The sequence below is a fragment of the Misgurnus anguillicaudatus genome, chromosome 24 (assembly GCF_027580225.2).
Source record: "Misgurnus anguillicaudatus chromosome 24, ASM2758022v2, whole genome shotgun sequence".
Taxonomy (NCBI): Eukaryota; Metazoa; Chordata; class Actinopteri; order Cypriniformes; family Cobitidae; genus Misgurnus; species Misgurnus anguillicaudatus.
In genome coordinates this window covers 43,993,475-44,009,475 of record NC_073360.2, presented here as the reverse complement: position 1 = coordinate 44,009,475, position 16,001 = coordinate 43,993,475, and the positions used below count along the sequence as shown (strand labels likewise).

At 37.1% G+C, this 16,001-nt stretch overlaps 1 long non-coding RNA gene across 2 annotated transcripts; it reads left to right on the top strand.

Annotated features, from left to right (window-relative positions):
• Nucleotides 1-478: 478 nt before the first annotated feature.
• On the top strand, nt 479-11,870 carry LOC129430702 (uncharacterized). Of its 2 annotated transcripts, none has more exons than XR_012367921.1 (5): nt 479-1,035; nt 7,367-7,437; nt 7,594-7,653; nt 8,943-8,981; nt 11,403-11,870. It is a non-coding gene; the product is annotated as an uncharacterized lncRNA (long non-coding RNA). The 2 variants fall into 2 exon arrangements; XR_012367922.1 differs by having other exon boundaries at nt 7,594-7,686.
• The last annotated feature ends 4,131 nt before the right edge of the window (nt 11,871-16,001 follow it).

Here is a 16,001-nt window from a genome sequence, read left to right as displayed (position 1 = left end):
TAGGCTAATGTTTGCGTAAACATCATCTTTCGGCTTTACTGTGCATCAACAAGTGTGATAATGTGTACTTTGATTCCAATGATAAATTGTATAAATACATTTGAAATCTGCATAAAGGCAATATACACACAAATGTGGTAGCAGATTTTTTTTAATCTTTATTTTGACAAAATTATCTATTTACAAAAATTTACAATATATTTTTAAACAGATATTTGGTTGCTGGCAGGTGGCAATGTTGTAATAGAATAAGACTTAATATTTGGAGAAGGGTTTGCAGACAATATTGTCAGTCCTACAGTTGCAATAAAGGCAATGGAAGCTCCTCTGTACAGTGTCATCATCATCTTGTCATCATCAACCTGGAAAAAAGCCACCCTGTTAGTTACAGTGCATTATCATGAAAAAAATATGCATTAATTGCAATCTTGCATATCCAAGGAACACAGAATTATTTATGGCTCTGCTGTGCCTGTGCAAATAAGGGGTATATTGATCCGCATTTAACCAATCCCAGTGAGCATGCGCAAGCACACACGCACGCAGGCACACACGCGCACACACTCCTCTTTTTTTCTAGGCGGTTCGAATCTGTTCTGTGTATTTATCTTTATTTACAGTCTATCGTATTCATTCATCCAGATCATCCAGTCAAAAGGCTTTTTAGACTTCATACGGCGCCAAAAGAACTGACAGGCCGATGACGTCAAAGTATCGTGAAAGCGATTCGAGGAGTCTGCTTTCAAATCGCTCTCGCGGAACTTTGACGTTATACGTCTGTCAGTTGATCTGGTTTAATGTGATTCACGCTCTTTATCCGTTGCAACTTGCTGAGGTAAATCTAAGACTTAATAAGACGAGAAAGTTGAACATTGCTCATGATAAAAGAAAACAATGTAAGAGTTGGTTTGGATAAATATGCGAAGGACAATAAATGTTAAGTGACCCAAAGACGGTTGGTCTTGTGGACAACGAGGAACAAACCGCCTAAAGGCGGTTGGAAAGCGTTTCCAGCACAAATACTCAACGTGAACGGTAAGTGAATTTCATTTAATTTGTTTATTTAACTTTTATAGGTTTTAAGTCGCCTCATGGGAATATGTTTATTTGATAAGTCATGTTAACCCGTTTAATCCCACCAGTTTATGATTTAGAGAGAGAAGAGTTAAAAAATGCTGTAAGGCAAAATGGAGAACAAGACATTAGTAATATTTTGGTAAAGTCTCCTGGGGACAAGAGTTGGGATCTCCTATTAAAATATTTAGGAAAAACAAGATTAATTAATAGAGTCTGAGGAATTAAAAAGAATGATGTGTAATTATAGTATATATATTATTAGTATTATTGTTTTTTTTGTTTTGTTTTTTTTTTGTTTTTTTTTCTCTAAAACAGTTAATGTTAGTATAGATCTTTAGTCCACACTCCAGATCAGTGGGTGGCGGTAAATGCACCCGAAAGTTGTTTGCCAACCACCTATAAAATCAAGAGAAGAAGAAGAAGAATCCCACCGGTCACATTTGTGACCATGTTTTTTCTTCTTCTTTCTGAAAGCTCTAAAAGTGTTGATGTTGGCTCTGGGCAAGAAATTAACTTTTAAATGAAAAAATAGATTGTCTTGATTAAAATGTATCAATGTCATGTGACTCGGGTGAAAGGTCACATGACCAGATCAGTTTACTTCCTGCTTGCACATCTAGAAGAAGATGTCTACCTCAGACTACTACAAAAAGAAGTAAAACATCTTAATTAACAAATAGAACTATCAATTTTGTAGGTGGGGTCACCTAAAGATATATTTTGAGAATTTTTTTAACGGTCACAATTGTGACCGGTAGTATAACACACTTTTTCTAATGTAAATATGTCTAATTGAATTTTAATGAAGTCCGGCTATGATGTTTCCCACCGGTCACTTTTGTGACCGAGTATAGAACCTAATATTTCACTAACTTAACCAACATAAAATCAAAGAAGGCATAAAGTTTGTGTGTTAGGGAGGTCCAAGGAGTAAATTGCATGTATTCAAATTCCAAGAAAAAATTTGGGATTAAACGGGTTAAACATGCTACGCAGGCTGCTATTTTTAATTGTTGAGCTAACATAAATGGGAAATATAACAACACGCGCCTCCCGCCTAAAACTGAACTCAGACCAGCGCTTGCACAGCAGTCTGACAGGACCGATCTCCGAATTGATACACGTTATAAAACCACAACTTGTGAGTAAAGTTGTAAAAAAAAAAACACACTGGCCCTCATTTATCAAAAGTGCGTACACCAAATTTCCAGCGTACACCTTGCGTACACCCAAAACCACGGTGACTTTGAGATTTATCAATATGGACGTTGGCATACGGCACGCTCAAATCCTACGCCAGCTCAGGAGGTGGTGTACGCACGTTTTGAGTTAGGAAATGCACAGAAAAAAATTCCTAACACAACAAAACGCACTGACAAACTAAAATAGTATATGATATATTATGACCCACTGTAAAAAACAACAACAACAACAACAGTATTTATAAACTTAAGTGGGTTTTTTTTGCAACATGAACTTCAATATTTAATTTGTGTGACTTTACCAAAGCATTTGATTTGTATGCATATGTATTCCTTAAGTTGCGAGCCGTTTCAGGGCAGGGCACGTGAGCGGATCGGAGCGTTGAGCGGTGCGGTAATACCATCAGAGCGCCTTTTTCCGAAAATTCCGCTCGCTGAACCCAGAACGCCCTTTGATAATTTGCTAGTTCGAGAATCTGTAAAAACGTCTAGCAATAAGTTATGGAATTCAAGCCATATACATAAATGTAAAGTAAAAATCCAAGTTAAGATTGGACAGGAAGAAAACATTAAAAGAGAGTGCGGAGAGACTGTAAAAGCAAATATTCATCCTGGAATCTGAAGCGGCACATTGCAAGAAAGCACAAGGATGTGCTACGAAAACATGGTAATAATGCATCAAAAGGTAAGCTATACCATTCGATGATAAATAAATACAGATGAGGTAAGGTAAAATGCTTGCGTTGAATGGAGCCATAAATCCGATCATGATGACATGCGGACAAAATCATGGCCACGAATTATTTTTTATGTAACATTATGGACACTTCTTTTTCTTATTTAGTCTAAAGTATGGCCATAAATTTAGAATTTGTTCCCAATATTCAACAGTTTGTTTCTTGGAATTAATTATTATAATATTTCGTAATTACTATTACAATTATTATTACTTCAAATTATGAATTAGCTTAGTAAAACATGTGGATGTCGTAGAAACAAATTGTTAATTTGAATTATATCCGGAGCTCCGTATCAAACTGGATCTAAGATACAGCTAACAAACAACTGTATGTAAATACAGAACAACACACTACAAAAGTTACTACATCATTTTAAAATATTATTTAAAAAAAATTAACTGAACCATTAAGCAGACATAGAATTTAGATGTAGGCAACAGTAAATAATAATAATAATAATAAATAATTATTCTTCTAAATATCAATTAATAATAAAAATAATAAGAAGAATATTACAAATTGTCATCCAATTATTAATGTGTCTTTAATCCCACTCTTTAAATTCCCAAATAAAACAATTTTGTTTCTTTTCACTTCCCCGGATTCTCTTCTTTGCCGTCTTTCGTGTGTCAATGGCGTAAAATGAGGGCGTGGGGGAGGCGGAGACTTGAATTTATATGGGCTTGTTATTCTAATGACGATCGTTTTCAGCCGCAGCATTTATGAAGGGCAGATATTGCGTACACCTGAATATCAACGGTACGCACAGTTTCATAAATCAGGCGGTGAGAGCAGGGACGGATTATGGCGATGATGTGCCCTGGGCACGGATGTGTCAAAGGCCCCCCTTTACCAATTTTTTGGGCAACAGCGTTGCACCTGTATGCACAGAAGTGTTGGTTCGCCTCTGCCTGTATGCCCCATTTTACAGGATTAACAATGGCACTAATACGCGGGGAGAGAATGCACACAATATTCTGTACTTTCACACCACAAATTGGTTTATTTATAGCTCACCAGTATCTGACAAGATACTGTACAACATACTCAATCAAAAAGCCCGGTTGCATGAAAGTCCTTAAGATAAGAAATCCCTTAAATATAAGGTTAAGGGTGTTCTTAATAAAAAATGGGTTGCAAGAAAAACCCTTAAGTGAACCTTAGTGCTGTCAATAAGTATTTACCCTTAAATGCTAAAGTATTACCTTAAGTTCTGTTATGCGTTGCTACAAAGTCCTTAAGTCCCATTTTTCCCTTAAAACTTAAGGGACTATAACAGGTCCCTAACCTCACACGCGATGGCTGATTTTATGGTTATTTAAGAAAATGAAGTACCAACGCGCATTTCTAACGTTTGAAAAAATCCCTTAGAGAAAAGTGATGCGCATTTATTAGGAGAATAGCGGTTTGATCGTCCGTCAATCTAAACAGTTTCCAGTTTGAATTACTTTGAGGTTTTATACATGCGGCACTTTACAGTCTGTTATTTGCGATGTTTCATTGTACACAAATCCGCCGTCTGTTGAGCTGCGTGCATTGATTTGTTACCGCTGTGAGATTTTTTAACTACAGCAACCGCGTCTCCGCTGCCGTGTTTTGGCAGAGACTGCCGTAAAATACTTAGAATAGACACTTAGGTAAGGGTGACAGTTAAGACCTTTGTTGCAACGCTCTTAAATAAATCCCTTACCTCAGAGATTTTTTCTCCCTCAGGGAAACCCTCACTTAAGGAGTTTCGTGCAACCGGGCAGGCACACCTCTCCAAATCATATCTCAGGAGAAAATTCTTATTTGAAAAACGCAGAGTTTCCATTGGAATCAATTGAAAACATGCGCTGGCCGCGAGTGTAAAAGCTTTGTGTGTCCAGCCCCTTAAATCTTAAAATAAAAAGTTGGTTTAAATTTACCTTAGCTTCCACAACATCATCAAAATCCAGTTCCCTCACAAGATTGCATTCAATGGCCATTAAAGACAGTGAATTTAGACGTCCTTGACACATTTTGCTTCTTAGTTCGTTTTTTACTCTTAGTTGCCATTAGAGAAAATGAACGTTCTACTTCACAGTTGCAGCTGGCAAGGTGATGAAAAGCTGTCCTTTTTGTGCTTTCTTATCATTCATCCACTTGGTTGTGGTTTTAAACTCATTTTTGTTTTGGTTTTTGAGTAACCGTCTTCTACGCGTGACTTTTATATTACGCAATGCTTTTCACTCGCCTCTAGATGTCCCTCTCAACAGCGCAGCAATACATAATAAAATATTTATTTGATTTATTTACTAGTTAATACTTTGCAACTGCAAAAAACACATTATTCCTCAATATTTAACACAATTTTACTGAAAATAAAATTTAAATAAAAATATTTATTTGAAAAGAATAGACACAGTAAATTTGACAGGGCCCCCTGGTGGCCAGTGCCCTGGGCAAGTGCCCAGTAGGCCCGTGCGTTAATCCGTGCCTGGGTGAGAGGAGTGTAAGCATAATCTTACGGCAACATATACGCCCGTTTCTACGCAAGAATGATAAATGAGGGCCACTGTCGTTTGATAGCAACAATATCTACAACAATGTATTTTTGAGGTGATTCCATTTCTGACAGAAATAGGTTTAAGTTAATCTGTTAGGGATGACAGACACAGGAATCCCAGCGCAGAGGTATTTATTCAGGTATATCAGTGGGTATGTATAAGAGACAGAACACTCTATGTCTTCATGAATTGTATGTAAAATATGTATGGCAAAACACTAGATGTCGTCAGGATATGTATATATAAGATAAACACTCAATGTCATCAGGTTATGTATATAAAACACTTGTGAGACTGGGCACGGCGGAATCCTTTCGGGAAAGTCACAGAGTGGGAAACACAGCACTGCCGTAGGACATCCACTCGCACATCCGAAATCCACACTGAAGTGATCCTGGCGGGGCACAGAGTGAGAGAGAGGTAAAAGCAGATGGTGCTTCAGCAGGTGTAAGCGCTGGACAGCGCTCCGATGAGAATAGCGCTCCGATGAGAATAGCGCTCCGAGAATCCTTTAACAGAAGAGGCTCTAGCTCGGCCGTTGCCACTCCAACCGAGCGAGCGAACACAGACGTGAGCAAATCCAGCGGATGGTGGGCGAAGTCAGACAGCAAATCCTAAGGGCAGAGTGCAGCTGAACAGGGGATCTGGGAGAATAAAGGCAGCAGAGAGCACAGGTAAATAGCTAAACAACACGACTAGACAAGAACTAGACAGAGCTAGAAGGGCATGAACATACAAAGACGAACTTGCAAAGAACAAAGGAAACGAGGGGAATTTAAATCAAACCGGATTGGACAATAATAAGAATCAGGTGCGGGACGCTGGTGAGAGAAGTCAGAGGTAATGAGATCACCTGGGTAGGGTTGCACCAGTCGTTCGTAAGTTCTTACTTAAACTGGGACGTAAAGTCCAAACTAGAGGCTTAGTAACTACTAGCTAGTTTATAACTAACTCTTTACTTAATTCGGTTGCACCACTTGTTCTTATGGCAGAACGTAGCTAGTAGGTCGTAAGCTCTCCATTAAGTAATGCGTTGTCGCATAGAATGACGTTTATTTTTCTTAACCCAATCACAAGCCTTATAATGGGCAAACAGGAAATAGTCTGAACAGTACGTAATTTCAAACTCATTATTGTCTCGCCTAAACTGAAAGTTAAAAAAAGACGTTAAAGCATATGTTATCGAACTCAAAACATTACACTTTTAATTGAAAATATATATCCCACACATGGAAGAGAAAATAAACCGCAAGACATTTTAAATCTTTTTTTAATTGATGGATACACAGAAAATTAAACAGTTCTTGAAAACTCGTTGACGAATTAGCGGCTCTTCATAATTAATACGAGCTCATCGATGTTATATAATCTGGATGACATCTTATTCCAAACGTTATTCATGGACAGGGGCTTCCGTAAATATTTAGTTACAACGTATTGTTACGTTTAAACTAAGTTTAATGGTGCAACGCAAAAACATTTAGTAGTGCATAAGTTGTAACTTAGTGCCCATTTACGTCGTAACTAAGCTACGTTGTAACTTACGCACAGCTGGTGCAACCGGCCCCAGGTGGAAGACGCGCACGTGTGGAGCTGTCAAAACAAAAACACAAGACATAGTGAAACAAAGACAAAGCAGCCAATAAGACCAAAATCATGACATAATCAGGTAACTTACTTTTAACAAATACATTTCCTTTATTAAAATGTACGAAAGGAAAGTCTATAAATATTTGTATGCTTTCATTTATGTTATTATTTTATACTCTGCAAGACTGTTATACTGTTGTATAATCACTTTTGCTTTACTTCAATACAGAGAGCCTTGGGTAAAAAAAGGCAGAGTACCAGTGGTTAAAGACACACAAAATGTGGACATCAAAACAAATGGTATGTTATGCTATAATTGAGAGATATTGTCCTTCAAATTAAATATTTAATACATTTCCGTTATCATGCTCTCATTTTGTCTCTTTTCTTATATCTTTTCATATATTACTCTCATGTGTCCTCTGTCCTTTTAAATGTGCTTTGGTGTTTTGTAAGGCTACATTTGCTCGTGAGGAAGATGATAACGAAGAGGATGAGACTCCTTCAAACCATAAGGTGAATATGCAACCCGGTATCACCCCAAATTAGGTACGTTTACATGCAACCAAATAATCCGTTTGTAATCATATTGATGGCTCAATCATATTGAAAAGTTGTCATGTAAACACCTTAATCAATATGATTGAGGACGATGATTGCCAAGTCCTCTGCTTTTTTCGAGTTAAGATTTGGGCTACTGTCTCCAGCAAACTGTCTCCAGCAGTTGTTTTTTTTGCGGGTTAAAGATTAAATTATTTCATTTTGGGCTGTGAATAGTCATTGGAATGCTTTTGGGCTAGTTTTGAACATCCATTCGGATGGTTTTGATATGCGAGTCTGGCAACCCTGGCGGTGTGCTTGTGCAGACTTTCGGTTAGGATTCTATATAATGTACATGTAAATGAACATTTAAATCAGATTGCAATGTTTAGGGTGCATGTAAACTGTATCGACGTAACTTTCAATCGTATTAAATTCAGTCGGATTGACAAAATTTTGTGCATGTAAACAGAGCCATTGTGTAATAGACAGTTTGGTCCACTAGAGCAGGGTTTTTTCAAACTGGGGTCCCTCAGGTTGTGGTCTAACTGTACGTTAACACTGCTGCCGACTTGAGCTTCCAAAAAAGCTCAGGCTGCCTGGTCAAGGACATTTGTCAATAAGTATGCGGAAGCTTGTTGACGCTTTGGCCGCTCTGAAGTCTTTGTCACCATGAAATGTTTCTTCGGAATCAGCTAGCGAAGAATGTCTAGGCTATATTCCGATTGGTTGCTGGCGTTTTGCTGCTGCTTGCCGCTGAACCGCGTCATACCTCATTACCATAAAGTTGAGCTTCTTTCAACTTTTGATTGATGTTCTGGTCACTCAAAATGCGACGCCGATGGATTTGACGCTCCTTGCAGCTGATAGAAGTCAGCTTTCATTGTAAATGAATGACATACGGTAACTTTGGAAGCTCAAGTCGGCGGCAGTGTGAATGTACAGTAAGAGATTCCCCAGCAAATTTCAAGGGAAAAAGACAAATCAAAAATGGTTAACGTATACACAGTAGTAGCAAATTATTTGAGTTTGTAAAAAAATTGCTGAAAACATAATTACAATGTTTCTTTACAAAATATGGATAAACACTTTAGGAAAGCGGTCCCTCGCTAAAACTTTATCATATGGGGTACTAGCTATCATACCGTTTAAAAACTCTTGCACTAGCAATACCTGGGTTTGTAAACAGCTGATAGATGTGCAATTTTTCATAATCATTATTTAAAATACTGCTGACCTCAACACTCCATACACTTCTTTTTCAGATAGTGGATGATTCACACTCAACTGCAAAGCAATGAAAGGTAAGCCAAATAAAACAGAACCCGTTTTGTTTACATTCACTTGCTTAAAGGGATAGTTCACCCAAAAATAAAATTCGGGAAATTCACCCACTCTCCTGTTGTTACAAACTTGCATCATTTATTTGTGCTGATGAACACAAAGGAAGATATGTTGAGTAATGTTTGTAACCAAACTGATCAGAGTAACCAAACTTTGGCCCGTTCTTCGTACGTTGCTTAATACATCCGAGATCAAATGAGACATCTAAGATGTTTAGATCTCACTAATTATGATCTCGCTTATTTGGTTCTTTGAACACCCCTGCTGTTGATGATTAGTATGGCAGGATTGAAATATCTGAGATCACTGCGCGTTCATGCACTGCAAGAAAAGGCAAAACGTATCGATAGTAGAAACACTGATCAGCAGCGCTGTGATTGGTCAGTTATTACAAAGGCCAAGAACACGCCCGTTTTTTAACCCCTCCAGTCTGAGAGCTATTGATGAAAGGTTGTGAAATTTTTATGACACTGAATTTAAAAAACCTAGTTAAAGCTACTTTAGTACATAAATCACCATAAATAATGTACAATTTTCTGTAAAAATGTAATCTTGATATCTTTACTATGCTTGTCAAATATTGAAATTAATGATTGTAATTAAAATTTGATGCTCCTAAAGTACTTTAAATCTCTTTTAAAAACAGTTAAATGCTGTTTTATCTGTTTGAAACAGCAACATAAAAAGCAGAATAAAAACAGGTGGTGGTCCTCCATCTTCATGTGATGTGCTGGCAGAAGAGTTATGTCTCTAAACTAATTGATTGTTCAGATCATCTCTGGAGCAGTTGCTCTTTCTTAAACCCACAGCCAATGCAACAATTTAATTCCTGATAAATAAAATTTTTATTGTAGTTTATTATAAGATGTTTTCCTCTATTTTGTGCAGTTGTAGATAATACACTAACATTTTAGCAGTTCCCAAGAATGTGTTAAATGAAGTATAATGTGCCGTAAGTGAATGGTAATGTTATTCTACATCAAAAGATAATAAAATGCAACCGTTTCTGATAGGAATGCACATGACAGTAAAGAAATCCTCTCAGATGGTAGTCCTTTAGAGAAACTATATGCAAGTGGTTAAATAAGTTTACTTCAATTGCATTATTCTTAACTGATTTCTGACTATATTAGCAATATTAGCAGTATTCCGCGTTTAACTGAAAGTCCTGCATGCTGAGTCTGCACAGAAAAGTGTAGTAAAGAAGATAAAGATATGTGAAAATATGTGCAAAAAAACTTATTTGGTTATTTTGGTCATTTTTGTCACAGAACAGGGACAGGGTAACATATTTGTAGACAACGATTTAAAGATAGAACCGATAGAAATTACTAAACGAATCATTACTAAACCCTTTCATGCATGACATTGTAAGCTACTTGACAATCTAAAGACAAAATTAAAATAGGAGATTAGTTTATTCAAATGAAAATTATTTCACACTGAGTAATAGTCTTTATTGTACATAACATCTATTAGTGCCGGGTATGATTAATTGCTGTTTTTATTAAGGAAAATTCTAACAAATTTAAAATGAATGTGATCAGCATGTTTGTCTTGTCATTCGTTTAAGAATAATAATCAAACACCTGTTACACAAAAACAAGTCGCACAAGTACAGAAAAAATATATTTGTTATATTATATATTTTTTAAATAACATCTCTAAAAGATTTAATTAATATATCCTTTTTTATTGCGTGTTGAATTTGAAAAGCTCTTTATATTAATCATGCATCTTACGCAGATTGCGCTCGTATAATGGAGAATACGCGACTGCGTCAGACTTTCCGTATCACATCCGCTTAAAAAGGTACAAACTAATCTTGTTTACATGAAATAAGCCTGCTCCTGAGCAGGTTTGAGCTTACGGACCTGTTGCTATGACAGCAAGTTTAGAATGAGCTTCGAAGAACCAAATAATCCAAGATCATGCCAAATCATCAACAATCAAATCCAGCTAACTGAGTTAGCGACGTACGAAGAACGGGCCCATGATCAGAGGCCCCATTGACTTCCATAATAGGAAAAAGAATACTAGAAGTCAATGGGGCCTCTAATTGATTTGGTTACAAACATTACTCAAAATATCTTCCTTTGTGTTCATCAGAACAAAGAAATTTATCCAGGTTTGTAACAACATTAGAGTTAATAAATTATGACCATTTTGGGGGAACTATCCGTTTAATTTAGAGGTGCCCAAACTAGGGCCAATGACCTTTAATTTGGCCAGTCATGCCACGTGAGATAAGGAAACATCATTGACCCAGATGTTCATATTTCTAATTAAACAGTTTTTAAAATGTAATTTTTTTACAAAAATGTAAATTTAAATTAAATGCAAGGGATTAAAATGAATACATTTATTTTTAATGTACATAGATACTTGAAGGTGTGCATCACGAAACTCAACGAACTCAGGTACCCTGCACTATAGGCTAATAATGGGGAGGTCGAGGCAGTGGTACACAGACAAAGGAAAATGTAAATGTAAAAATGATTGGAAAAATTATTTTCTCAGTTACCTTTGAAAATAAAACTGTATTAGTTATGCATAAACAGTAGTGCTGTGTTCAAAATATCGATACGAAGATACATCGTCATGAACGCCTGACGATGCGCGCATATATACAGCACCTTCCGTATCGATTCAGAGGCACTTTTGAAAGTAGCATGACGAATCGCTGTTGATCGAAAATACGCATATGACTCGCGGAATATGTAGAGTTAAAGTTAAAGGGCGCACGCGTCTGCACAACTTGCAAACTTCTATTAAATACAGTAGTATTAGGTTTGACTGCATGTGTATACATATATTCATAGATATAGAATAATTAAATGAGAGACAAATATAATGCTTCGAGCTGACCCGACCCAAACTAAACTAAACCGTGGGGTACTATGTAATGGAAAAGCGCCATAAGTGCAGAGTAAGATCATACACCAATACAAATAACAATACTTACTAGGGTTGGGTATCAAGAATCAGTTTCATTTTAGAACCGATTGAAACTTTAAAGAACTGGGGATTCGTTACGATGCACGCATTTTGATTCTTTTGATCGATTCCTGACTTTTCGCATGCATTCTCGCATGGCGAAACAGTAGTGAGCATTTTATTGTTGTATCTTCCTGTATATGCCAGGACCTGCGACAAGAACAGGTGTTTCATTATGCACATGCATAGTTCATCATAATCAATATTTAAAAGTTGTAATGCTAACCAAATGCTGCCATAACCACAAAAAATAAATAAACCCACACGATCATGGTTTCATAATCGGCCGTCGATGCCACACTCGAGTGGCCATTCCTACAAAGATCATACAACTAAAAACAGCTAATCCTGAAATTTAAAAAGAAAAAGTAAATGCTATCAAGAGAGACTGATGCTTGTACTGCTTTAATCTTTAATTTTTTTTATTATCCTAAAACAGGGAGCCTGCTGGAAGAGAATCTGAGGACTAATGCACATATAACAATGGACATGCATAAAGACACATCTCTCTCTCTCTCTCTCTCTCTCTCTCTCTCTCTCTCTTTCTCTCTCTCTCTCTCTCTCTCTCTCTCTCTCTCTCTCTCTCTCTCTCTCTCTCTCTCTAAATCCCACACACACACACACACACACACACACACACTCAGATATACAGTTGTTGTTGTATGGACAGCATTTTATTGATACTTGTTTTTTTATGAATATGTTTGGATACTTCTTAAAATTTGCTGTATGTTTGCAAATAAATTCTCAATTTGAATCAGTTTTTCCTTACAGTAAAATGTGTCTTACGTCAAAGTCACATCTTGGTGCCTTTATTTTATATCACCGACATCTTAGCAAGATTATATAAGCTTTTGTGCCAAAAAATAGCAACTAATTTAAATTAAACAATGTAACTTAACCTATAAGGCATACATCTATACACAACACACCACTTAGTTAAATCACTGCCCGAGCAAAAATTAAGGAAATGAGTTAAACAACAGGCTTACCTTTGTTGTTTTCATTCTACAAAACAAGACGCAAACGCCTGGGTTCAATGTTGAAAACAGAAATGATCTCATTATAGTCCAAAGAGTCACAGAGTTATTTTTCAAAAAACAAAAGGCACATGTTATTGAGGCGAGTACTCGTGGATTTAAATTGGGTTGTACGTGGTTCATCAATTGCGTTTGGATCAACCTGTGTCAGTCTGACCGGGAGATCGCACTGGAACTGCCGCCAGGGAGCAAGCGGCAAACGGCGCCACCAGCGCCTGACTAGCCGCCTTGTGGGTTGATGAGTCTGAAGAACTGGGCTGGTAGGACTCGGCACATGGAGGCAGTGGCGTATCGTCTTCCTCAACTCTTGGTTTTTTAAATAACACATTAAAGAAACTTTAGCCATTATTGTGGCAATTTTAATATTAGCTAAAAAAGCAGTTAGCAAAGTTAGCTGGCTGGCTGCCGGGAGCCCGCCGCTCCCCACAGAGTCTACCTGTCAGAACCCCCTAGCAACCAATTGCGTTCCGGAGGCTTCCTACAGCTTGCTTTAACAACTCCATTTTATTTAGAAAGCAAATTATACACACACCCGTCAACAATAAATCAGGTTTATATTAATATATTTTCTTAAATACATTTGAATAATAAAAAGAAACAATTTTTTTATTATTAAACTTGCCTGGGCGGGCCAGGGAGTTATGTGGGCGGGCCAGTGCCGCCCTGGCCCATTACTGGCTACGCCCCTGGATCACATGAGAAACCCATGTGATCACATGTGCATAATGTGATGACAATTTTTTGTGTTTCACATGGGAATTTGCATGTGATTCACACAAAAGTGTTCCAAAAGCACACATTTCCCATGTGCAAAACACATGTTCTGCATGTGGTTTTAACATGTTTTCACACAATAAATTTCACATGTGAAATATGTGCTTTTGGAACATTTTTGTGTGAATCCCATGTGAAACACATGTGATCACATGTGCATAATGTGGTGACCATTTTTTTTACATGTGCCACATGTGATCCACTAATTTCACATGTGTTTCACATGGGATTCACACAAAAATGTTCCAAAAGCACACATTTCACATGTGAAATTGAAAGGGAATTTGCATGTGTTTCACATGTGATTCACATGTGAGCCCATGTGTTTCATATGTAAATTTGCATGTGTTTCACATGTGAATTTGCATGTGTTTCACATGTGAATTTGCATGTGCTTCACATGTGAATTTGCATGTGCTTCACATGTGAATTTGCATGTGTTTCACATGTGAATTTGCATGTGTTTCACATGTGAATTTGCATGTGCTTCACATGTGAATTTGCATGTGCTTCACATGTGAATTTGCATGTGCTTCACATGTGAATTTGCATGTGTTTCACATGTGATCTCATGTGTTTCACATGGAAATTCACATGTGATTCACACAAAAGTGTTCCAGAAACACACATTTCACGTGTGAAAAACACATGTTCTACATGTGATTTTAACATGTTTTCATGTGTCACATGTGATTTTAACATGTGTTCACACATTAAATTTCACATGTGCAAAATCACACACATGTGATCGCTTTTTCTGTAAGGGATACGCTCATAATTAAGTCAAAATGTCCATTGGTGTATATTAATGTATATAAAAAGGTTATGTGTAAAGTGAAAAGTTTAGGGAAAAAGTGGTTTAGGACATATGAATCCATTACTATAGGCTTGTAAGTATAAGTGACAGCTGTAACTTATATGTTAATCAAAAAACAATCTGCTACTTAATGTTATATTTATTTATCTGTTTTTTCATTTGTTTTTCTGTTCTTATTTTATTACTTACTGTTTACTTGATTATTGAATTACTTGAGAACTTTTTACAATTCATTTATATTAGGTAAGCATTCATGTAAGCTTAGTGGTCACTTCTGATTGAAGGCAATCCTTCATTCCGCTGATTTAACTCCTTTGGAATTGTAGTTCGGGGTTCCTAAAAATATCCGTATTGTAGCATATTGTAATCTTGTTGTGAACCACCTGGGAGTGTTTTATTGATCTTCATCTGGTAGTTGTGGCTGCTGTGACTATAGACTAAAGCAGTCTGCCCCTGCCGTGTTCACATTAATAAACAAACTGAACCAAGGAGTAAAAGCAGCAGGTTCTGAAACATAGACTCATGTCTGAAAACACCCTAAGATGTCCTCAGACAAGTATTGTTCAAAATTCAAAGACAACATTTATAAAATGTTTTGGTCCACTTAAAATGTTGAATAATGTACAGGTCCTTCTCAAAAAATTTGCATATTGTGATAAAGTTAATTATTTTCCATAATGTAATGATAAAAATTAAACTTTCATATATTTTAGATTCATTGCACACCAACTGAAATATTTCAGGTCTTTTATTGTTTTAATACTGATGATTTTGCCATACAGCTCATGAAAACCCAAAATTCGGATCTCAAAAAATTAGCATATCATGAAAAGGTTCTCTAAACCAGCTATTAAACTAATCATCTGAATTAACTAATTAACTCTAAACACCTGCAAAAGATTCCTGAGGCTTTTAATAACTCCCAGCCTAGGTTATTACTCAAAACCGCAATCATGGGTAAGACTGCTGTCCAGAAGGCCATCATTGACACCCTCAAACAAGAGGGTAAGACACAGAAAGACATTTCTTAACGAATATGCTGTTCCCAGAGTGCTGTATCAAGGCACCTCAGTGGGAAGTCTGTAGGAAGGAAAAAGTTTGGCAAAAAACGCTGCACAACGAGAAGAGGTGACTGGACCCTGAGGAAGATTGTGGAGAAGGACCGATTCCAGACCTTGGGGGACCTGCGGAAGCAGTGGACTGAGTCTGGAGTAGAAACATCCAGAGCCACCGTGCACAGGCGTGTGCAGGAAATGGGCTACAGGTGCCGCATTCCCCAGGTCAAGCCACTTTTGAACCAGACCTGGCACCTGCTCACAGTGCAAAAACCACTGGTAAAGGGTTTACTCACC